This window comes from Siphateles boraxobius, unplaced genomic scaffold (genome assembly GCF_051911475.1).
Source record: "Siphateles boraxobius isolate OS27281-9 unplaced genomic scaffold, OSU_SipBor_1 39, whole genome shotgun sequence".
Lineage (NCBI taxonomy): Eukaryota > Metazoa > Chordata > Actinopteri > Cypriniformes > Leuciscidae > Siphateles > Siphateles boraxobius.
Window position 1 is genome coordinate 1,572,273 of NW_027509019.1, and position 22,583 is coordinate 1,594,855.

Below are 22,583 nucleotides of genomic sequence, written 5' to 3' on the forward strand. Positions count from 1 at the left end.
CTTTACTGGATGTCTGTTTTATTAACTCACTGGAAGATTCTTTCGGAATTCTAGGTTGCATTAGGAAAGTGAAAAGAGGTCTAATAATGCAAAACCAGCTAAACCAGATTTCATTTATATAAACAATAAACTCAGGAACTGAAAGAAAGTATTACAGAGCGTGAAATTAAGGTTAACACACACAACATGCAAACATCAACCGTCAACTGAAGACTGAACACAGAAGAACGTCCTGGTTTCGTATGCAACCCACCGTTCCCTGAAGGAGGGAGCGGAGGACGTAGTCGACGGTCGACTGAATGGGGGATTGCGTCAGAGAGCCTATCATCTTCGAGTACTATTGACGAGTCAATGTAATTGGCGTGCGTGATTCGCATCACACACTCCGCCCCCGCGGCACGGGTATAAATACGGAAGTGGATGCACGCACTAGTTGCTTTTTCGCTGAGGAGCCGAGCGTAACCCGGAGTCAGCGGTGGTCCAGCGGTAGTGGCAAGGGGACTACGTCCTCCATTCCCTCCTTCAGGGAACGGTGGGTTGCATACGCAACCAGGACGTTCCCTTTCAGTCGATAACATCAGACGTAGTCGACAGTCGACTGAATGGGGATAACCTTTGAAAGCGCCACTAAAGCTGCCACCTTCCAGTGCCCTGATGCCCCCGCAAATTTAAGGCGGGGAAGGACAGGGCTTAGGCCAGGGAAGTCACTGCTGTTCCTACAGGACCACTGGGAAAGCGTTCCCCGTACATTGGAAGGAAGGGAGGCTGTGGAAGCCACATCCAACCCAGATGGAGGTAACGTGGAGAATACACATATGAACTGGGCGGGAACCGGGCAGTCTAACATATGGAATGTCACTGGGGTGGCTCCAGCCTAAGACGGGGGGAGACACACCGGACAGTGACGGCAGAGAGACTCTGCCGAGGGAAGACACGGGCTCGCCGTAGGGAGTTGTATCGAGGAAGAATATACATATGGGATCACCGTAGGGACCAGAACATATGGACCCAGCCTAACACAGGTTCCACACTGCTTACAAGAGGTAGGCCTAACATCAGACGTTCCGCACGTCCGACGTTGGAGGGGTGCGGAGGAACTCAACAGGGTTCAATTTTAAGGGAACTCAACTGGAGTAGAAAGGCGCACGTATCCAGTCCATAGGAGGGGAATGGCGCAGCAAGCCGACACTTGAACCGGGCTCACGGTGAAACTGGCTTCATGAGAAGGGAGCCCACGGGAAGCAGCGGTTCGACTAGGTGTCATCCAGCCCCCAACTCTAGAATCTGATTAGCAAAGCATATCGTCAACGCCCAGGAGCACTTTACACTCATCATAGAGGAGCTCAACACCTAAGTGGACATGTTGCATCTCGGAATTTTTACCAAAATGAAAGCAAGCACTAATTAGCCAACTTTGCTTGGAAACAGCCTTCCCTCTCTGCTGAATTCCTAACAGATATTTGTAGAGCTGGACTGAGGTCTATGGCTTGCGTTCTGTACACGTCTAACCGCTATAAGTGAACGGACAGAGAAGCCAGGGCTGGATCTGCCTCCTAAGGGGCAGCGCTTGCAGGCTCACCACCTGCTCCTATTACGGAAGAGGTTGGAACCTTGGGCACAATCCGAGCCGGGGTCTCAGCTTGTGAGAGTTAGCCGGCCCGAACTCCAGGCACAATACGTTGACCGAAAGTGAGCAAGTCCCTACCCTCTAGTAGAGACCACGCGAGCAGGAGAACTGATATAACAGAATTTTTAACTCACTGCCTGCAGTGGCTCAGGGGCGGTCTCTGCAGTGCAGTTGCACCAGAGACAAGGCCCAAGAGGATAAAGAGGGACGCAAGGACTTACATTACCTTGCTCCTCAGGAACCTGATGATCAGGACGTGCTTCTCCATACTTCTGCATCACGATGAGCGTCGTTTAAACACAGAGGCAACATCATTTTGAGGGTATAAAAACAGCCTACTCCAACCCATCTTGCTGGAAAGAGAGCACTGAAGTGATCGAAAGCTTTCAGGATCTCCTCTGGAGAGAAGACGCACTCAACGACTAGGTTCCACTTCTAAAGGCGTAAGCACACTACCCATTTCTAGGGGGTGCTCGCGGAAGTGATGGTAACTATCACATGTCCCTGTGATAGCCACCTGAACCTCCGTGTTCTGATGTAAGACCGCCCGGAATCTCCAGGGGTAGTACGCGGGTGCCATCGTGCCCCGTCCCTGAAAAAGTGTTCAGGGGAAGTCAGGAAGGCTGTCGATCGGAACCAGGTCTAGTTGGGCCAATAAGGGGCAACTATGAAGACCTGCTCCCTCCTGACTTGGCACCGTAGGTGCAAGCGACGGGCGCAAAAAGACAGGAGCATTGCTCAACACAACATGTGAAGATCACTGAGCTTCAGGAGCATTTTCTTCTCAGCACTTGAGTGTGATAAGTTCACTGAGCTTCAGGAGCATTTCTGCTCAACACCTGAGTGTGATAAACTCACTGAGCTACAGGAGCATTTCTGCTCAACACTTGAGTGCGAAGAACTTCACTGAGTAACAGGAGCATTTCTGCTCAACACTGAGTGTGAAAGGATTCACTGAGCTTCAGGGCATTTCTGCTCAACACCTGAGTGTGATGAATTCACTGAACTACAGGAGCATTGCTGCTCAACACCTGAGTGCGATGAACTTCACTGAGTTTCAGGAGCATTTCTGCTCAACATGACGTGTGAAGAATTCACTGACTTAAGCAGGCGCCAGACGACCCTGAGTCGCAGTCGCTTTTAGGAGGCTCACTGGGGAAACGTATTTCTGCAGGCCCCTGGGGCAGTTGAGAGCTAGTGTCTGTCCAAGGGTAGACCGCTCGGACAATACTGGCAAGGAGACGAAACCGGAGAGGCAACTGGGCGGCTCCGGAGTGGTCATGACCCAGCTGGACCCCAGGGGATGGAGTCTCCACTCAGCCTGGCTCTAACTGTCATGATGCTTGTCGGCGGCACGACTGAGTAGGGCGGAAATAGTGGAACAAAGCGTCCTCAGAAGCTTCAGACTCCAAGGAGGAGGGGACGGGTGAGTCGTGACATGCGAGGGTAGCTTAAGCAATCAGTCGCAATGCCCAACAACTCAAGGCACATATGCCCGTGTAGTCAAGGGTCGCCCAGGCCCTCGTTAAAACACGCCCTTTATACATGGCCCCTCAGTTGAATAGGGTTTGGCAGCAGACCGGGATGACTATAGTCACACAGGGTGAGCTGCTCTGCCACCCTCACCTCGGGACTCGATCATGAAGCTAGCCCTGAAGCGGTCATATATGGAGGAAGCCAATGGCTGCATCTACCATATACCCCAGGAGCCTCTGAAACTTCTTTAAGTGGGACCCTTTCTCACTTCAAACACCAGCTGAACACATTTTCATTGGAGAGACGTGTTAGACCGAGTCCATCTCCAAAACTGAAAAAGAGATACTCAGCCCGTGGGCGAGATTACTCTCTCCCAGTTGACCTGAAGACCCAACGGGCTCTGGAGCACTCGAAGGGAAGGACTCTGTACTGATACTCAACCCTCTCACGCAACACACAGGATGGCCTGCGGTGCGGAGGGTAGAGATCTGAAGCACATGTCTTTCAGGTCGGAGCTGCAGACCAATCTTGGGCCAAGATGGTCACGACCCACCACCTAGTAACACGAAGAACGAGTTTACAACTGGCCTTCGTACCGGCTGGAGGAGTGGCTATATCAAATCCTTCGCCAGCAGGAGAAGATAAGCACGCACAAGTCAGGAGCACTGCTCAACACTCGGTGTGATGAATATCACTGGATTTTAAGGAGCACGTCTGCTCAACACCTAATGTGATGATTATCACTGACTTGAGCGGGATAGCCGAGCCTGAGGTGGGGCAGCAAAGTAGAGAGAGTGATGTTAGTGTGCTGTGCAACACTTACCTGTCTCCACTAGCGGCAGGGGGTGCGTGAGAAGGCGGATGACCGGGTCCTCGAACGCACCAAGCTGCCTGCTGGCGACTAAGGGGGAGCTGAGGGGTGTAAGGCTATACAGGGTCACACCAGCCAGACTGGCCCTCTTGGGACCCAGGAACAGATGAAATTGCTCTCTCTTTGAAGTGTGGGTACCGCTTGCTCCGCTTTTTTTTTTTTTTTTTTTTGGGAGCCAGCGGCGGAACAGACACACACACAAACAAAGACTCCACCCGGCCCTCACCCGGGGGGATGGAGTGATCGTGCCAGCTCCAAGAGCATCTCATCCATCCCTGGGCGTCTCTACTGCGGCCGGCTCCATGCTGAGGCCTGGGTGGAGACTGCTGCGGAGGCCCAGCGGGAGCGGCGGCCGGGGAACGTCCTCGGCGACGAGCAGGCGCAGGAGCTGCCACCGGCGAGGGTGGAGGCAGCAGCTGGCCACCGGGGCAGAATGTGCCGGATGACCTCCGTCTGCTCTTGAGCGGCAGAGAGCGGCACCTGTGTCGACAGACCGCTCCAATGGAGGGACAACTCAAACCCTTCACCGTTCCTCCATCAAGGGTAGTGAGGGCGAAAAGCTATTCAGGCAGTTTCTGGCAGAGAAAGATGCTGTTCACCACCTGACAAGCTCTCCATGCATTTCGGGAAAGAAAGGCACTGGGGCAGCGAGCTGAGAACCAGCACGGCCCGCCCCAAGATACCAAACTCCAGATTCCAACCAAGACTGAACGGGACACAGTGGAGGTTCCACTCGAGCCCAGCAGCCTCGGCGGCCCGTTTCAGAATAGCTGACATTTCTGGATCTGGCTTGGGCAACGTTACACTCACAGAGGGAGATAACACAGCCAAGTCGTCATTTCCAGAGGCCAGCTCACCCTCCGATGCTGCTATCGACATCTTATCCTCAGGGGGAACCCCCATTGAAACAGCTGATCAGTCTATTACAGAGGGACCAGTATGCTCAACAGGAATTCCATCGGCTGCGGTGTGATGGAGGAGTGAGGAGCCCACAGGGAATGGTTACCAGGCGAGACATCCATCACTATCCTCCGATTACCCATCCCACACGGCATCCGGGGTGGGGCATGGTAATGGGGACTCGCACTTCGCGGACGAAGGCGAGTCTCGATCTCAACACCGTGACAGTCATATTCCCGCAATGAGAACTTGAACCGTCCACAAAAGCTGCCCCAGCATGCTGAACCTATAAGCACATATGCATACATATTTATATACATATAAACATATAGCCCAAACCCGTGATGGAACAATTGTGACCGTCAGAGAGGAAAAGGGAACGATCGCATCCAGAAACGCACAGGTGGAATGACATCTTGAAAAAGACGCAAACGCACCCGTGTTGCTCTTTCAGAAAATACGACCGTCACCAGTGCCGGAGCACACAGGGGAATGACCGCAGCAACACTGAATAGAGAACTGAAACAGTGAAGCACTCACTTTTCCGCCCTCTAACCAGCCGTTAACACACACAAACATTTAGAAATTTGTTGCTGTTAAAACAGCAGTTGAGAGCTCAAAGCTCGCGATCAACGCTGCACTCGCGCTGTAGAACACCAGCACTGGGAGAGTCTTCCTGAAGAACACCGACACACTTGCTCGTTGTAAACAACAGCACTCTCAGAGACATCAAACGATCGGCTCCGAAGCGAAAGGCAACTAGTGCGTGCATCCACTTCCGTATTTATACCCGCGCCGCGGGGGCGGAGTGTGTGATGCGAATCACGCACGCCAATTACATTGGCTCGTTCAATAGTACTCGAAGATGATAGGTTCTCTGAAGCGATCCCCCATTCAGTCGACCGTCGACTACGTCTGACGTTATCGACTGAAAGGGAACTAAATACACAGAGGTAATGAACTACATGATGTGCAGCTGTGGAGGAAGATTAGTGGAACAGGTGAGTGGTGGGAAACAAAGACAAAGAAATGCATGACTTATGAAAACAAACTAAAAGTCCATAAAAGTGAAACTAAAGATGAATGAGTCCAGATAACTGTGACAGAACCAGTTAGTCTCCCAGTAGACGGGACCTCGTGCCGTAGTAGCAGTTGTGAGGGAGGGATGGAGGGGGGCGAGGCGATGACACAAGGAAGACAGGAGATGAAGGGATGGTGCCAGGGACGGACTGGGACAAAAAATCGGCCCTGGAATTTTGTCCCAGACTGGCCCACAACATATGATCAAAAACACCACCCATATTTGCACGCCCTTGAATATATACCAACTCCTATTCCTTAAAACCACTAATGTCATGTAATGAGTGAGAGTTAACAGATGAAATAACTCCCAAATTGTCATTTATCAATAAAATAGAACTAAACTCCAGGTACACCACTAGGATTGGAAGACAGGGGGGGCTTAGCCCCCAGGGTATTTCTAACTTGCGTTTGTAAAATCTTTGCACTCACATCTAGAGCTACACTTTTGTCAACAACCAGAAAGGTTATATTATTGGCAAAGAATAAAGAGTTGTGATTAGCTTGCTAAGTTAACCATTTCTTGTATTTTGCTTGTTCACTCTAGCTAGACTACAGTTTTCCATAGCAAACCAAAATATACGGTATCCCCTTTCCTTTACCTCAAGAAAACGTAGCTAAAGGTAACCAGGTAATTAAAAAACAACTTACAATTTCACTCTGTATCACGACACTTACTTAACAATCTTCCTTTCACCATTAGCGTGTATCGGTGTGTGTGGGCGGGAGCGTGTGTATCGGTGTGTGTATCGGTGTGTGTGGGGGCGGGAGGGTGCATAGCGAGTTCAACTTCAGACCAAACTAGAGTAAAGACGAGACGAGAGGAATCCTCCAGTTACTTGCAGCGCTCCGGTCTGCAACGCTCTGAAAGCTGCCACAGTTCACACCAAGACAACGAGACAGTGTGGTGCATCATCTTGATAGCACAAGACTCTTTGTACTTCTGTCCAACTTACGACTTTTCAGCTATTTTTTGCAGCTGGATATATATCATTTGTTGCGTCTAATTCTAAATATGAATGAGTGTACTCATTCCAATGAGGTTATTGATGAATCAAATTGTTGTTGTTCTTATTATAATTTAGGGGGGTTTAGGAACATTTTGGGGTAGCTTCAGCCCCCCTAAAATAGGCCTAACGACGTCCCTGGAAGAAACAAATTTAATGTTCTATGTATGTCTTAATCTAGTAAAGTATTAAAGGACTATTTGGAAAGATTGTTTTAAAACGTAATCACCCTCATGATAATAGCTCCAGTGGCTATAATCCCCACATTAAATTTGGTATTGTTCTATGTATATCTTAAAGTATTAAAGGACTATCTTGAAATATTGTTTTAAAACTGAATCACCCTCATCATAATAGCTCCAGTGGCTATAATCCCCTCAAGAAATGTGGTATATTTTCATCTTTAGAAGCTCCAGAGGCGCAATCGGTTAGCGCGCGGTACTTATACGGCAGTACGCAGCTAAGCAATGCCAAGGTTGTGAGTTCGAGTATGGAATTTAAATTTTTCAATGTCTAAGTTAAAAGATCGTCTGAATATCACATTGTCATCATCCAATAGAAGAATGATCACGAAATGAAACATGTTTAATGTTTAATGTAATCCCCTCATGAATGGTATATGTTCTTGTTTAGAAGCTCCGGTGGCGCAATCGGTTAATGCGCGGTACTTATAAGGCAGTACTCAGCTGAGCAATGCCGAGGTTGTGTGTTCGAGAGATGCTATGGAAGATAAAGGTTTCAATGTTTAACTTAAAAGATCGTCTGAACATCACATTGTCGTCATCCATTAGAAGAATGATCATGAAATAATCCAAGAAACACATTTAATGTTCTATGTATGTCTTAAACTAGTAAAGTATTAAAGGACTATTTGGAAAGATTGTTTTAAAACTGAATCACCCTCATGATGATAGCTCCAGTGGCTATAATCCCCACATGAAATTTGGTATATGTCTTTTTGAAGCTCCAGTGGTGCAATCGGTTAGCGCGCGGTACTTATAAGGCAGTACACAGCTGAGCAATGCCGAGGTTGTGAGTTCGAGCCTCACCTGGAGCATGGTTTTAGAAAGCAAGAGATACTATGGAAGATAATGATTTCAATGTCTAACTTAAAAGATTGTCTAAATATCACATTGTCATCATCCATTAGAACATGGATCACCAACCCTGCTCCTGGAGAGCTACTGTCCTGCAGATTTTAGCTCCAACCCCAATCAAACACACCTGGACCAGCTAATCGAGCTGTTCAGGGTTACTTGATAATTACATGCATGTGTGTGTTGGAACAGGGTTGGAACTGAAGTCTGCAGGACAGTAGCTCTCCAGGAGGAGGGTTGGTGATCCCTGCATTAGAAGAATGATCACGGAATAATCCAAGAAACATGTTTAATGTTCTATGTATGACTTAAAGTAGTAAAGTATTAAAGGACTATTTGGAAAGATTGTTTTAAAACGGAATCACCCTCATGATAATAGCTCCAGGTGCTATAATCCCCTCATGAAATTTGGTATATGTTCTTGTTTAGAAGCTCCGGTGGTGCAATCGATTAATGCGCGGTACTTATAAGGCAGTACGCAGCTGAGCAATGCCGAGGTTGTGAGTTTGAGAGATGCTATGGAAGATAAAGGTTTCAATGTCTAACTTAAAAGATCGTCTGAACATCACATTGCCGTCATCCATTAGAAGAATGATCACGAAATAATGCAACAAAAAAGTATTGTTCTAAATATCTTAAAGTATTAAAGGACTATCTTGAAAGATTGTTTTAAAACTGAATCACCCTCATCATAATAGCTCCAGTGGCTATAATGCCCTCATGAAATGTGGTATATTTTAATCTTTAGAAGTTCCAGTAGTTCAATCGGTTAGCGCGCGGTACGCAGCTGAGCAATGCTGAGGTTGTGAGTTCAAGCCTCACCTGGAGCATGGTTTTAGAAAGCAAGAGACGCTATGGAAGATAAAGATTTCAATGTCTAACTTAAAAGATTGTCTTAACATCACATTGTCGTCATCCATTAGAAGAATGATCATGAAATAATCCAAGAAACACATTTAATGTTCTATGTATGTCTTAAACTAGTAAAGTATTAAAGGACTATTTGGAAAGATTGTTTTAAAACTGAATCACCCTCATGATAATAGCTCCAGTGGCTATAATCCCCACATGAAATTTGGTATATGTCTTTTTGAAGCTCCAGTGGCGCAATCGTTTAGCGTGCGGTACTTATAAGGCGGTACACAGCTGAGCAATGCCGAGGTTGTGAGTTCGAGCCTCACCTGGAGCATGGTTTTAGAAAGCAAGAGATGCTATGGAAGATAATGATTTCAATGTCTAACTTAAAAGATCGTCTGAACATCACATTGTCATCATCCATTAGAACATGGATCACCAACCCTGCTCCTGGAGAGCTACTGTCCTGCAGATTTTAGCTCCAACCCCAATCAAACACACCTGGACCAGCTAATCGAGCTGTTCGGGGTTACTTGATAATTACATGCATGTGTGTTGGAACAGGGTTGGAACTGAAGTCTGCAGGACAGTAGCTCTCCAGGAGGAGGGTTGGGGATCCCTGCATTAGAAGAACGATCACGAAATAATCCAAGTAACATGTTTAATGTTCTATGTATGACTTAAAGTATTAAAGGACTATTTGGAAAGATTGTTTTAAAACTGAATCACCCTCATGATAATAGGTCCAGGTGCTATAATCCCCTCATGAATGGTATATGTTCCTGTTTAGAAGCTCTGGTGGCGCAATCGGTTAATGCGCGGTACTTATAAAGCAGTACTCAGCTGAGCAATGCCGAGGTTGTGTGTTCGAGAGATGCTATGGAAGATAAAGGTTTCAATGTTTAACTTAAAAGATCGTCTGAACATCACATTGTCGTCATCCATTAGAAGAATGATCATGAAATAATCCAAGAAACACATTTAATGTTCTATGCATGTCGTAAAGTATTAAAGGACTATTTGGAAAGATTGTTTTAAAACTGAATCACCCTCATGATAATAGCTCCAGTGGCTATAATCCCCACATTAAATTTGGTATATGTTCCTGTTCAGAAGCTGCAGTGGCGAAATCGGTTAGCGCGCAGTACTTATAAGGCAGTACACAGCTGAGCAATGCCGAGGTTGTGAGTTCGAGCCTCACCTGGAGCATGGTTTTAGAAAGCAAGAGATACTATGGAAGATAATGATTTCAATGTCTAACTTAAAAGATCGTCTAAATATCACATTGTCATCATCCATTAGAACATGGATCACCAACCCTGCTCCTGGAGAGCTACTGTCCTGCAGATTTTAGCTCCAACCCCAATCAAACACACCTGGACCAGCTAATCGAGCTGTTCAGGGTTACTTGATAATTACATGCATGTGTGTGTTGTAACAGGGTTGGAACTGAAGTCTGCAGGACAGTAGCTCTCCAGGAGGAGGGTTGGTGATCCCTGCATTAGAAGAATGATCACGGAATAATCCAAGAAACATGTTTAATGTTCTATGTATGACTTAAAGTAGTAAAGTATTAAAGGACTATTTGGAAAGATTGTTTTAAAACGGAATCACCCTCATGATAATAGCTCCAGGTGCTATAATCCCCTCATGAATGGTATATGTTCTTGTTTAGAAGCTCCGGTGGCGCAATCGGTTAATGCGCGGTACTTATAAGGCAGTACTCAGCTGAGCAATGCCGAGGTTGTGTGTTCGAGAGATGCTATGGAAGATAAAGGTTTCAATGTTTAACTTAAAAGATCGTCTGAACATCACATTGTCGTCATCCATTAGAGGAATGATCATGAAATAATCCAAGAAACACATTTAATGTTCTATGCATGTCTTAAAGTATTAAAGGACTATTTGGAAAGATTGTTTTAAAACTGAATCACCCTCATGATAATAGCTCCAGTGGCTATAATCCCCACATGAAATTTGGTATATGTTCCTGTTCAGAAGCTGCAGTGGCGAAATCGGTTAACGTGCGGTACTTATAAAGCAGTACACAGCTGAGCAATGCCGAGGTTGTGAGTTCGAGCCTCACCTGGAGCATGGTTTTAGAAAGCAAGAGACGCTATGGAAGATAAAGATTTCAATGTCTAACTTAAAAGATCGTCTTAACATCACATTGTCGTCATCCATTAGAAGAATGATCATGAAATAATCCAAGAAACACATTTAATGTTCTATGTATGTCTTAAACTAGTAAAGTATTAAAGGACTATTTGGAAAGATTGTTTTAAAACTGAATCACCCTCATGATAATAGCTCCAGTGGCTATAATCCCCACATGAAATTTGGTATATGTCTTTTTGAAGCTCCAGTGGCGCAATCGGTTAGCGCGCGGTACTTATAAGGCAGTACACAGCTGAGCAATGCCGAGGTTGTGAGTTCGAGCCTCACCTGGAGCATGGTTTTAGAAAGCAAGAGATGCTATGGAAGATAATGATTTCAATGTCTAACTTAAAAGATCGTCTGAACATCACATTGTCATCATCCATTAGAACATGGATCACCAACCCTGCTCCTGGAGAGCTACTGTCCTGCAGATTTTAGCTCCAACCCCAATCAAACACACCTGGACCAGCTAATCGAGCTGTTCGGGGTTACTTGATAATTACATGCATGTGTGTTGGAACAGGGTTGGAACTGAAGTCTGCAGGACAGTAGCTCTCCAGGAGGAGGGTTGGTGATCCCTGCATTAGAAGAATGATCACGGAATAATCCAAGAAACATGTTTAATGTTCTATGTATGACTTAAAGTAGTAAAGTATTAAAGGACTATTTGGAAAGATTGTTTTAAAACGGAATCACCCTCATGATAATAGCTCCAGGTGCTATAATCCCCTCATGAAATTTGGTATATGTTCTTGTTTAGAAGCTCCGGTGGTGCAATCGATTAATGTGCGGTACTTATAAGGCAGTACGCAGCTGAGCAATGCCGAGGTTGTGAGTTTGAGAGATGCTATGGAAGATAAAGGTTTCAATGTTTAACTTAAAAGATCGTCTGAACATCAATTTGCCGTCATCCATTAGAAGAATGATCACGAAATAATGCAACAAAAAAAAGTATTGTTCTACATATATCTTAAAGTTTTAAAGGACTATCTTGAAAGATTGTTTTAAAACTGAATCACCCTCATCATAATAGCTCCAGTGGCTATAATGCCCTCATGAAATGTGGTATAATTTCATCTTTAGAAGTTCCAGTAGTGCAATCGGTTAGCGCGCGGTATGCAGCGCAGCAATGCTGAGGTTGTGAGTTCAAGCCTCACCTGCAGCATGGTTTTAGAAAGCAAGAGACGCTATGGAAGATAAAGATTTCAATGTCTAACTTAAAAGATTGTCTTAACATCACATTGTCGTCATCCATTAGAAGAATGATCATGAAATAATCCAAGAAACACATATAATGTTCTATGTATGTCTTAAACTAGTAAAGTATTAAAGGACTATTTGGAAAGATTGTTTTAAAACTGAATCACCCTCATGATAATAGCTCCAGTGGCTATAATCCCCACATGAAATTTGGTATATGTCTTTTTGAAGCTCCAGTGGCGCAATCGGTTAGCGCGCGGTACTTATAAGGCAGTACACAGCTGAGCAATGCCGAGGTTGTGAGTTCGAGCCTCACCTGGAGCATGGTTTTAGAAAGCAAGAGATACTATGGAAGATAATGATTTCAATGTCTAACTTAAAAGATCGTCTAAATATCACATTGTCATCATCCATTAGAACATGGATCACCAACCCTGCTCCTGGAGAGCTACTGTCCTGCAGATTTTAGCTCCAACCCCAATCAAACACACCTGGACCAGCTAATCGAGCTGTTCAGGGTTACTTGATAATTACATGCATGTGTGTGTTGGAACAGGGTTGGAACTGAAGTCTGCAGGACAGTAGCTCTCCAGGAGGAGGGTTGGTGATCCCTGCATTAGAAGAATGATCACGGAATAATCCAAGAAACATGTTTAATGTTCTATGTATGACTTAAAGTAGTAAAGTATTAAAGGACTATTTGGAAAGATTGTTTTAAAACGGAATCACCCTCATGATAATAGCTCCAGGTGCTATAATCCCCTCATGAAATTTGGTATATGTTCTTGTTTAGAAGCTCCGGTGGTGCAATCGGTTAATGCGCGGTACTTATAAGGCAGTACGCAGCTGAGCAATGCTGAGGTTGTGAGTTTGAGAGATGCTATGGAAGATAAAGGTTTCAATGTCTAACTTAAAAGATCGTCTGAACATCACATTGCCGTCATCCATTAGAAGAATGATCACGAAATAATGTAACAAAAAAGTATTGTTCTAAATGTCTTAAAGTATTAAAGGACTATCTTGAAAGATTGTTTTAAAACTGAATCACCCTCATCATAATAGCTCCCGTGGCTATAATGCCCTCATGAAATGTGGTATATTTTAATCTTTAGAAGTTCCAGTAGTTCAATCGGTTAGCGCGCGGTACGCAGCTGAGCAATGCTGAGGTTGTGAGTTCAAGCCTCACCTGGAGCATGGTTTTAGAAAGCAAGAGACGCTATGGAAGATAAAGATTTCAATGTCTAACTTAAAAGATTGTCTTAACATCACATTGTCGTCATCCATTAGAAGAATGATCATGAAATAATCCAAGAAACACATTTAATGTTCTATGTATGTCTTAAACTAGTAAAGTATTAAAGGACTATTTGGAAAGATTGTTTTAAAACTGAATCACCCTCATGATAATAGCTCCAGTGGCTATAATCCCCACATGAAATTTGGTATATCTCTTTTTGATGCTCCAGTGGCGCAATCGTTTAGCGTGCGGTACTTATAAGGCAGTACACAGCTGAGCAATGCCGAGGTTGTGAGTTCGAGCCTCACCTGGAGCATGGTTTTAGAAAGCAAGAGATGCTATGGAAGATAATGATTTCAATGTCTAACTTAAAAGATCGTCTGAACATCACATTGTCATCATCCATTAGAACATGGATCACCAACCCTGCTCCTGGAGAGCTACTGTCCTGCAGATTTTAGCTCCAACCCCAATCAAACACACCTGGACCAGCTAATCGAGCTGTTCGGGGTTACTTGATAATTACATGCATGTGTGTTGGAACAGGGTTGGAACTGAAGTCTGCAGGACAGTAGCTCTCCAGGAGGAGGGTTGGGGATCCCTGCATTAGAAGAACGATCACGAAATAATCCAAGTAACATGTTTAATGTTCTATGTATGACTTAAAGTATTAAAGGACTATTTGGAAAGATTGTTTTAAAACTGAATCACCCTCATGATAATAGCTCCAGGTGCTATAATCCCCTCATGAATGGTATATGTTCCTGTTTAGAAGCTCCGGTGGCGCAATCGGTTAATGCGCGGTACTTATAAGGCAGTACTCAGCTGAGCAATGCCGAGGTTGTGTGTTCGAGAGATGCTATGGAAGATAAAGGTTTCAATGTTTAACTTAAAAGATCGTCTGAACATCACATTGTCGTCATCCATTAGAAGAATGATCATGAAATAATCCAAGAAACACATTTAATGTTCTATGCATGTCGTAAAGTATTAAAGGACTATTTGGAAAGATTGTTTTAAAACTGAATCACCCTCATGATAATAGCTCCAGTGGCTATAATCCCCACATGAAATTTGGTATATGTTCCTGTTCAGAAGCTGCAGTGGCGAAATCGGTTAGCGCGCGGTACTTATAAGGCAGTACACAGCTGAGCAATGCCGAGGTTGTGAGTTCGAGCCTCACCTGGAGCATGGTTTTAGAAAGCAAGAGATACTATGGAAGATAATGATTTCAATGTCTAACTTAAAAGATCGTCTAAATATCACATTGTCATCATCCATTAGAACATGGATCACCAACCCTGCTCCTGGAGAGCTACTGTCCTGCAGATTTTAGCTCCAACCCCAATCAAACACACCTGGACCAGCTAATCGAGCTGTTCAGGGTTACTTGATAATTACATGCATGTGTGTGTTGGAACAGGGTTGGAACTGAAGTCTGCAGGACAGTAGCTCTCCAGGAGGAGGGTTGGTGATCCCTGCATTAGAAGAATGATCACGGAATAATCCAAGAAACATGTTTAATGTTCTATGTATGACTTAAAGTAGTAAAGTATTAAAGGACTATTTGGAAAGATTGTTTTAAAACGGAATCACCCTCATGATAATAGCTCCAGGTGCTATAATCCCCTCATGAATGGTATATGTTCTTGTTTAGAAGCTCCGGTGGCACAATCGGTTAATGCGCGGTACTTATAAGGCAGTACTCAGCTGAGCAATGCCGAGGTTGTGTGTTCGAGAGATGCTATGGAAGATAAAGGTTTCAATGTTTAACTTAAAAGATCGTCTGAACATCACATTGTCGTCATCCATTAGAAGAATGATCATGAAATAATCCAAGAAACACATTTAATGTTCTATGCATGTCTTAAACTAGTAAAGTATTAAAGGACTATTTGGAAAGATTGTTTTAAAACTGAATCACCCTCATGATAATAGCTCCAGTGGCTATAATCCCCACATGAAATTTGGTATATGTTCCTGTTCAGAAGCTGCAGTGGCGAAATCGGTTAACGTGCGGTACTTATAAAGCAGTACACAGCTGAGCAATGCCGAGGTTATGAGTTCGAGCCTCACCTGGAGCATGGTTTTAGAAAGCAAGAGACGCTATGGAAGATAAAGATTTCAATGTCTAACTTAAAAGATCGTCTTAACATCACATTGTCGTCATCCATTAGAAGAATGATCATGAAATAATCCAAGAAACACATTTAATGTTCTATGTATGTCTTAAACTAGTAAAGTATTAAAGGACTATTTGGAAAGATTGTTTTAAAACTGAATCACCCTCATGATAATAGCTCCAGTGGCTATAATCCCCACATGAAATTTGGTATATGTCTTTTTGAAGCTCCAGTGGCGCAATCGGTTAGCGCGCGGTACTTATAAGGCAGTACACAGCTGAGCAATGCCGAGGTTGTGAGTTCGAGCCTCACCTGGAGCATGGTTTTAGAAAGCAAGAGATGCTATGGAAGATAATGATTTCAATGTCTAACTTAAAAGATCGTCTGAACATCACATTGTCATCATCCATTAGAACATGGATCACCAACCCTGCTCCTGGAGAGCTACTGTCCTGCAGATTTTAGCTCCAACCCCAATCAAACACACCTGGACCAGCTAATCGAGCTGTTCGGGGTTACTTGATAATTACATGCATGTGTGTTGGAACAGGGTTGGAACTGAAGTCTGCAGGACAGTAGCTCTCCAGGAGGAGGGTTGGTGATCCCTGCATTAGAAGAATGATCACGGAATAATCCAAGAAACATGTTTAATGTTCTATGTATGACTTAAAGTAGTAAAGTATTAAAGGACTATTTGGAAAGATTGTTTTAAAACGGAATCACCCTCATGATAATAGCTCCAGGTGCTATAATCCCCTCATGAAATTTGGTATATGTTCTTGTTTAGAAGCTCCGGTGGTGCAATCGATTAATGTGCGGTACTTATAAGGCAGTACGCAGCTGAGCAATGCCGAGGTTGTGAGTTTGAGAGATGCTATGGAAGATAAAGGTTTCAATGTTTAACTTAAAAGATCGTCTGAACATCAATTTGCCGTCATCCATTAGAAGAATGATCACGAAATAATGCAACAAAAAAAAGTATTGTTCTACATATATCTTAAAGTATTAAAGGACTATCTTGAAAGATTGTTTTAAAACTGAATCACCCTCATCATAATAGCTCCAGTGGCTATAATGCCCTCATGAAATGTGGTATATTTTCATCTTTAGAAGTTCCAGTAGTGCAATCGGTTAGCGCGCGGTATGCAGCGCAGCAATGCTGAGGTTGTGAGTTCAAGCCTCACCTGCAGCATGGTTTTAGAAAGCAAGAGACGCTATGGAAGATAAAGATTTCAATGTCTAACTTAAAAGATTGTCTTAACATCACATTGTCGTCATCCATTAGAAGAATGATCATGAAATAATCCAAGAAACACATATAATGTTCTATGTATGTCTTAAACTAGTAAAGTATTAAAGGACTATTTGGAAAGATTGTTTTAAAACTGAATCACCCTCATGATAATAGCTCCAGTGGCTATAATCCCCACATGAAATTTGGTATATGTCTTTTTGAAGCTCCAGTGGCGCAATCGGTTAGCGCGCGGTACTTATAAGGCAGTACACAGCTGAGCAATGCCGAGGTTGTGAGTTCGAGCCTCACCTGGAGCATGGTTTTAGAAAGCAAGAGATACTATGGAAGATAATGATTTCAATGTCTAACTTAAAAGATTGTCTAAATATCACATTGTCATCATCCATTAGAACATGGATCACCAACCCTGCTCCTGGAGAGCTACTGTCCTGCAGATTTTAGCTCCAACCCCAATCAAACACACCTGGACCAGCTAATCGAGCTGTTCAGGGTTACTTGATAATTACATGCATGTGTGTGTTGGAACAGGGTTGGAACTGAAGTCTGCAGGACAGTAGCTCTCCAGGAGGAGGGTTGGTGATCCCTGCATTAGAAGAATGATCACGGAATAATCCAAGAAACATGTTTAATGTTCTATGTATGACTTAAAGTAGTAAAGTATTAAAGGACTATTTGGAAAGATTGTTTTAAAACGGAATCACCCTCATGATAATAGCTCCAGGTGCTATAATCCCCTCATGAAATTTGGTATATGTTCTTGTTTAGAAGCTCCGGTGGTGCAATCGGTTAATGCGCGGTACTTATAAGGCAGTACGCAGCTGAGCAATGCCGAGGTTGTGAGTTTGAGAGATGCTATGGAAGATAAAGGTTTCAATGTCTAACTTAAAAGATCGTCTGAACATCACATTGCCGTCATCCATTAGAAGAATGATCACGAAATAATGTAACAAAAAAGTATTGTTCTAAATGTCTTAAAGTATTAAAGGACTATCTTGAAAGATTGTTTTAAAACTGAATCACCCTCATCATAATAGCTCCCGTGGCTATAATGCCCTCATGAAATGTGGTATATTTTAATCTTTAGAAGTTCCAGTAGTTCAATCGGTTAGCGCGCGGTACGCAGCTGAGCAATGCTGAGGTTGTGAGTTCAAGCCTCACCTGGAGCATGGTTTTAGAAAGCAAGAGACGCTATGGAAGATAAAGATTTCAATGTCTAACTTAAAAGATTGTCTTAACATCACATTGTCGTCATCCATTAGAAGAATGATCATGAAATAATCCAAGAAACACATTTAATGTTCTATGTATGTCTTAAACTAGTAAAGTATTAAAGGACTATTTGGAAAGATTGTTTTAAAACTGAATCACCCTCATGATAATAGCTCCAGTGGCTATAATCCCCACATGAAATTTGGTATATCTCTTTTTGATGCTCCAGTGGCGCAATCGTTTAGCGTGCGGTACTTATAAGGCAGTACACAGCTGAGCAATGCCGAGGTTGTGAGTTCGAGCCTCACCTGGAGCATGGTTTTAGAAAGCAAGAGATGCTATGGAAGATAATGATTTCAATGTCTAACTTAAAAGATCGTCTGAACATCACATTGTCATCATCCATTAGAACATGGATCACCAACCCTGCTCCTGGAGAGCTACTGTCCTGCAGATTTTAGCTCCAACCCCAATCAAACACACCTGGACCAGCTAATCGAGCTGTTCGGGGTTACTTGATAATTACATGCATGTGTGTTGGAACAGGGTTGGAACTGAAGTCTGCAGGACAGTAGCTCTCCAGGAGGAGGGTTGGGGATCCCTGCATTAGAAGAACGATCACGAAATAATCCAAGTAACATGTTTAATGTTCTATGTATGACTTAAAGTATTAAAGGACTATTTGGAAAGATTGTTTTAAAACTGAATCACCCTCATGATAATAGCTCCAGGTGCTATAATCCCCTCATGAATGGTATATGTTCCTGTTTAGAAGCTCCGGTGGCGCAATCGGTTAATGCGCGGTACTTATAAGGCAGTACTCAGCTGAGCAATGCCGAGGTTGTGTGTTCGAGAGATGCTATGGAAGATAAAGGTTTCAATGTTTAACTTAAAAGATCGTCTGAACATCACATTGTCGTCATCCATTAGAAGAATGATCATGAAATAATCCAAGAAACACATTTAATGTTCTATGCATGTCGTAAAGTATTAAAGGACTATTTGGAAAGATTGTTTTAAAACTGAATCACCCTCATGATAATAGCTCCAGTGGCTATAATCCCCACATGAAATTTGGTATATGTTCCTGTTCAGAAGCTGCAGTGGCGAAATCGGTTAGCGCGCGGTACTTATAAGGCAGTACACAGCTGAGCAATGCCGAGGTTGTGAGTTCGAGCCTCACCTGGAGCATGGTTTTAGAAAGCAAGAGATACTATGGAAGATAATGATTTCAATGTCTAACTTAAAAGATCGTCTAAATATCACATTGTCATCATCCATTAGAACATGGATCACCAACCCTGCTCCTGGAGAGCTACTGTCCTGCAGATTTTAGCTCCAACCCCAATCAAACACACCTGGACCAGCTAATCGAGCTGTTCAGGGTTACTTGATAATTACATGCATGTGTGTGTTGGAACAGGGTTGGAACTGAAGTCTGCAGGACAGTAGCTCTCCAGGAGGAGGGTTGGTGATCCCTGCATTAGAAGAATGATTACGGAATAATCCAAGAAACATGTTTAATGTTCTATGTATGACTTAAAGTAGTAAAGTATTAAAGGACTATTTGGAAAGATTGTTTTAAAACGGAATCACCCTCATGATAATAGCTCCAGGTGCTATAATCCCCTCATGAATGGTATATGTTCTTGTTTAGAAGCTCCGGTGGCGCAATCGGTTAATGCGCGGTACTTATAAGGCAGTACTCAGCTGAGCAATGCCGAGGTTGTGTGTTCGAGAGATGCTATGGAAGATAAAGGTTTCAATGTTTAACTTAAAAGATCGTCTGAACATCACATTGTCGTCATCCATTAGAAGAATGATCATGAAATAATCCAAGAAACACATTTAATGTTCTATGCATGTCTTAAAGTATTAAAGGACTATTTGGAAAGATTGTTTTAAAACTGAATCACCCTCATGATAATAGCTCCAGTGGCTATAATCCCCACATGAAATTTGGTATATGTTCCTGTTCAGAAGCTGCAGTGGCGAAATCGGTTAACGTGCGGTACTTATAAAGCAGTACACAGCTGAGCAATGCCGAGGTTGTGAGTTCGACCCTCACCTGGAGCATGGTTTTAGAAAGCAAGAGACGCTATGGAAGATAAAGATTTCAATGTCTAACTTAAAAGATCGTCTTAACATCACATTGTCGTCATCCATTAGAAGAATGATCATGAAATAATCCAAGAAACACATTTACTGTTCTATGTATGTCTTAAAGTATTAAAGGACTATTTGGAAAGATTGTTTTAAAACTGAATCACCCTCATGATAATAGCTCCAGTGGCTATAATCCCCACATGAAATTTGGTATATGTCTTTTTGAAGCTCCAGTGGCGCAATCGGTTAGCGCGCGGTACTTATAAGGCAGTACACAGCTGAGCAATGCCGAGGTTGTGAGTTCGAGCCTCACCTGGAGCATGGTTTTAGAAAGCAAGAGATGCTATGGAAGATAATGATTTCAATGTCTAACTTAAAAGATCGTCTGAACATCACATTGTCATCATCCATTAGAACATGGATCACCAACCCTGCTCCTGGAGAGCTACTTTCCTGCAGATTTTAGCTCCAACCCCAATCAAACACACCTGGACCAGCTAATCGAGCTGTTCGGGGTTACTTGATAATTACATGCATGTGTGTTGGAACAGGGTTGGAACTGAAGTCTGCAGGACAGTAGCTCTCCAGGAGGAGGGTTGGTGATCCCTGCATTAGAAGAATGATCACGGAATAATCCAAGAAACATGTTTAATGTTCTATGTATGACTTAAAGTAGTAAAGTATTAAAGGACTATTTGGAAAGATTGTTTTAAAACGGAATCACCCTCATGATAATAGCTCCAGGTGCTATAATCCCCTCATGAAATTTGGTATATGTTCTTGTTTAGAAGCTCCGGTGGTGCAATCGATTAATGCGCGGTACTTATAAGGCAGTACGCAGCTGAGCAATGCCGAGGTTGTGAGTTTGAGAGATGCTATGGAAGATAAAGGTTTCAATGTTTAACTTAAAAGATCGTCTGAACATCAATTTGCCGTCATCCATTAGAAGAATGATCACGAAATAATGCAACAAAAAAAAGTATTGTTCTACATATATCTTAAAGTATTAAAGGACTATCTTGAAAGATTGTTTTAAAACTGAATCACCCTCATCATAATAGCTCCAGTGGCTATAATGCCCTCATGAAATGTGGTATATTTTCATCTTTAGAAGTTCCAGTAGTGCAATCGGTTAGCGCGCGGTATGCAGCGCAGCAATGCTGAGGTTGTGAGTTCAAGCCTCACCTGGAGCATGGTTTTAGAAAGCAAGAGACGCTATGGAAGATAAAGATTTCAATTTCTAACTTAAAAGATTGTCTTAACATCACATTGTCGTCATCCATTAGAAGAATGATCATGAAATAATCCAAGAAACACATATAATGTTCTATGTATGTCTTAAACTAGTAAAGTATTAAAGGACTATTTGGAAAGATTGTTTTAAAACTGAATCACCCTCATGATAATAGCTCCAGTGGCTATAATGCCCACATGAAATTTGGTATATGTCTTTTTGAAGCTCCAGTGGCGCAATCGGTTAGCGCGCGGTACTTATAAGGCAGTACACAGCTGAGCAATGCCGAGGTTGTGAGTTCGAGCCTCACCTGGAGCATGGTTTTAGAAAGCAAGAGATACTATGGAAGATAATGATTTCAATGTCTAACTTAAAAGATCGTCTAAATATCACATTGTCATCATCCATTAGAACATGGATCACCAACCCTGCTCCTGGAGAGCTACTGTCCTGCAGATTTTAGCTCCAACCCCAATCAAACACACCTGGACCAGCTAATCGAGCTGTTCAGGGTTACTTGATAATTACATGCATGTGTGTGTTGGAACAGGGTTGGAACTGAAGTCTGCAGGACAGTAGCTCTCCAGGAGGAGGGTTGGTGATCCCTGCATTAGAAGAATGATCACGGAATAATCCAAGAAACATGTTTAATGTTCTATGTATGACTTAAAGTAGTAAAGTATTAAAGGACTATTTGGAAAGATTGTTTTAAAACTGAATCACCCTCATGATAATAGCTCCAGGTGCTATAATCCCCTCATGAAATTTGGTATATGTTCTTGTTTAGAAGCTCCGGTGGTGCAATCGATTAATGCGCGGTACTTATAAGGCAGTACGCAGCTGAGCAATGCCGAGGTTGTGAGTTTGAGAGATGCTATGGAAGATAAAGGTTTCAATGTCTAACTTAAAAGATCGTCTGAACATCACATTGCCGTCATCCATTAGAAGAATGATCACGAAATAATGCAACAAAAAAAAGTATTGTTCTAAATATCTTAAAGTATTAAAGGACTATCTTGAAAGATTGTTTTAAAACTGAATCACCCTCATCATAATAGCTCCAGTGGCTATAATGCCCTCATGAAATGTGGTATATTTTAATCTTTAGAAGTTCCAGTAGTTCAATCGGTTAGCGCGCGGTACGCA

At 43.1% G+C, this 22,583-nt stretch overlaps 14 non-coding genes across 14 annotated transcripts; all 14 read left to right on the forward strand.

Moving 5' to 3' along the window:
* The first annotated feature begins 7,924 nt into the window (after window positions 1-7,924).
* trnai-uau (transfer RNA isoleucine (anticodon UAU)) lies at window positions 7,925-8,018 on the forward strand. Its single transcript has 2 exons — window positions 7,925-7,962; window positions 7,983-8,018. It is a non-coding gene; the product is annotated as a tRNA-Ile (tRNA).
* Window positions 8,019-9,153: 1,135 nt separating this feature from the next.
* On the forward strand, window positions 9,154-9,247 carry trnai-uau (transfer RNA isoleucine (anticodon UAU)). Its single transcript has 2 exons — window positions 9,154-9,191; window positions 9,212-9,247. It is a non-coding gene; the product is annotated as a tRNA-Ile (tRNA).
* Window positions 9,248-10,913: 1,666 nt separating this feature from the next.
* On the forward strand, window positions 10,914-11,007 carry trnai-uau (transfer RNA isoleucine (anticodon UAU)). Its single transcript has 2 exons — window positions 10,914-10,951; window positions 10,972-11,007. It is a non-coding gene; the product is annotated as a tRNA-Ile (tRNA).
* Window positions 11,008-11,272: 265 nt separating this feature from the next.
* trnai-uau (transfer RNA isoleucine (anticodon UAU)) lies at window positions 11,273-11,366 on the forward strand. Its single transcript has 2 exons — window positions 11,273-11,310; window positions 11,331-11,366. It is a non-coding gene; the product is annotated as a tRNA-Ile (tRNA).
* Window positions 11,367-12,503: 1,137 nt separating this feature from the next.
* On the forward strand, window positions 12,504-12,597 carry trnai-uau (transfer RNA isoleucine (anticodon UAU)). The gene is made up of 2 exons: window positions 12,504-12,541; window positions 12,562-12,597. It is a non-coding gene; the product is annotated as a tRNA-Ile (tRNA).
* Window positions 12,598-13,732: 1,135 nt separating this feature from the next.
* trnai-uau (transfer RNA isoleucine (anticodon UAU)) lies at window positions 13,733-13,826 on the forward strand. Its single transcript has 2 exons — window positions 13,733-13,770; window positions 13,791-13,826. It is a non-coding gene; the product is annotated as a tRNA-Ile (tRNA).
* A 781-nt stretch (window positions 13,827-14,607) lies between these two features.
* trnai-uau (transfer RNA isoleucine (anticodon UAU)) lies at window positions 14,608-14,701 on the forward strand. Its single transcript has 2 exons — window positions 14,608-14,645; window positions 14,666-14,701. It is a non-coding gene; the product is annotated as a tRNA-Ile (tRNA).
* A 1,158-nt stretch (window positions 14,702-15,859) lies between these two features.
* trnai-uau (transfer RNA isoleucine (anticodon UAU)) lies at window positions 15,860-15,953 on the forward strand. The gene is made up of 2 exons: window positions 15,860-15,897; window positions 15,918-15,953. It is a non-coding gene; the product is annotated as a tRNA-Ile (tRNA).
* Window positions 15,954-17,090: 1,137 nt separating this feature from the next.
* trnai-uau (transfer RNA isoleucine (anticodon UAU)) lies at window positions 17,091-17,184 on the forward strand. Its single transcript has 2 exons — window positions 17,091-17,128; window positions 17,149-17,184. It is a non-coding gene; the product is annotated as a tRNA-Ile (tRNA).
* A 1,135-nt stretch (window positions 17,185-18,319) lies between these two features.
* Window positions 18,320-18,413, forward strand: trnai-uau (transfer RNA isoleucine (anticodon UAU)). Its single transcript has 2 exons — window positions 18,320-18,357; window positions 18,378-18,413. It is a non-coding gene; the product is annotated as a tRNA-Ile (tRNA).
* A 781-nt stretch (window positions 18,414-19,194) lies between these two features.
* On the forward strand, window positions 19,195-19,288 carry trnai-uau (transfer RNA isoleucine (anticodon UAU)). Its single transcript has 2 exons — window positions 19,195-19,232; window positions 19,253-19,288. It is a non-coding gene; the product is annotated as a tRNA-Ile (tRNA).
* Window positions 19,289-20,079: 791 nt separating this feature from the next.
* Window positions 20,080-20,173, forward strand: trnai-uau (transfer RNA isoleucine (anticodon UAU)). Its single transcript has 2 exons — window positions 20,080-20,117; window positions 20,138-20,173. It is a non-coding gene; the product is annotated as a tRNA-Ile (tRNA).
* Window positions 20,174-20,430: 257 nt separating this feature from the next.
* trnai-uau (transfer RNA isoleucine (anticodon UAU)) lies at window positions 20,431-20,524 on the forward strand. The gene is made up of 2 exons: window positions 20,431-20,468; window positions 20,489-20,524. It is a non-coding gene; the product is annotated as a tRNA-Ile (tRNA).
* Window positions 20,525-21,661: 1,137 nt separating this feature from the next.
* Window positions 21,662-21,755, forward strand: trnai-uau (transfer RNA isoleucine (anticodon UAU)). The gene is made up of 2 exons: window positions 21,662-21,699; window positions 21,720-21,755. It is a non-coding gene; the product is annotated as a tRNA-Ile (tRNA).
* Window positions 21,756-22,583: the final 828 nt, after the last annotated feature.